This window comes from Sciurus carolinensis, chromosome 7 (genome assembly GCF_902686445.1).
Source record: "Sciurus carolinensis chromosome 7, mSciCar1.2, whole genome shotgun sequence".
Taxonomy (NCBI): Eukaryota; Metazoa; Chordata; class Mammalia; order Rodentia; family Sciuridae; genus Sciurus; species Sciurus carolinensis.
The window spans coordinates 64,805,036-64,806,470 of NC_062219.1; positions in this window are offsets into that span (position 1 = coordinate 64,805,036).

Sequence of the window (1,435 nt, forward strand, 5' to 3'; positions counted from 1 at the left end):
GCCTTTGTTCCTGTTCAAAACACTAGGAAAGTTAGGGATAGTAGGAACATACCTCAACATAGAAAAAACTGTGTATATGTTAAACCCAAGGTCAACGTCATTCTAAATGGAGAAAAGTTGAAAACATTCCCTTTAAAAACTGAAACAGAACAGGGATAACCTCTTGCACCACTTCTATTCAAAATAGTCCTTGAAACTAGGCAGAGAAATTAGGCAAAAGAAAGAAATTAAAGGAATACTAAAAGGAAAAGAAGAGTCAAACTATCACCATTTGCCAATGACATGGTCCTATATTTAGAAGACCCCAAAACCTCCACCAAAACTTCCAGAACTCATAAAGACTTCAGCAAAGTAACAGGATATAAAATTAACACTCATACATCAATTGTGTTCCTATACATCAGTAATGAATCAGTTGACAAGAGAAATTAGGGAAACTATCCCCTTCACAATAGCCTCAAAAGTAATAAAATAATTGTGAATCAATCTCTCAAAAGAGATGAATGACTTCTACAATGAAAATAAAGAACACTAAAGAAAGAAATTGAAGAAGACCTTATAGATGGAAAAATCTCCCATGTTTTTGGATAGGCTGAATTAATATTGAGAAAATGGTTATACTACCAAAAGCACTATACAGATTTAATAAAATTCCTAATTAAATTTCAGGGACATTCTTCATAGAAACAGAAAAAGTAATCATAAAATTCATTTGGAAAAAGAGGGCCAGAATACCCAAAACTAACCATACTGAGAAAAGTGAAGAGGAGCTATTACAATACCAGACCTTAAAGTATACTACAGAACTATAGTCATAAAAGCAGCATGGTACTGGCACTCGTGGTATTGGTCTCCATTTAATTGTGAGGTGGAGAATGGAGATGCAGATGTTGAAATATTACAGCAATATATTTTAAAATATTACATCTAGGCTGACTTGTGAGGACTCATCTTGAGGGAAGAGATTAAATAGTTACTGAGTATCATTCCACAAGCATATTTCCACCTCCATGCTTCTCTTCATGTTGCACAGCCTCGCCTGCTGTGAAAGTAGTGATGAGACTCACAGGACCTGTGATAGGGTGGACAGATGATTGCTTCAGGGTGAAAGTTTTGTATAAGACAATACATTATCTAATTTCTTTTTTTTTTTTTTTTTTTTTTTTTTTTTTTTTTTTTTTTACAGTTTCTTTGATACTACTTTGGTGATAATTAGTACACTTTGACACAATATGTCCTGTATTGGAGCTTGAGGATCCCTCTTTCTCTGTAAGTCTCACAAGAGTGGGATCCTTCTGGGGATCAGGCAATTGTGTTGTAGATAGTGGAAGACATGGGCAACACTCTCTGTGATTGCTCCTCTTGTCCTTTCAACACTGTAAACACAGAAAGGGCATGGGGCAATCTATGCTAAGGTCCCTCATAGCTGTGGTAT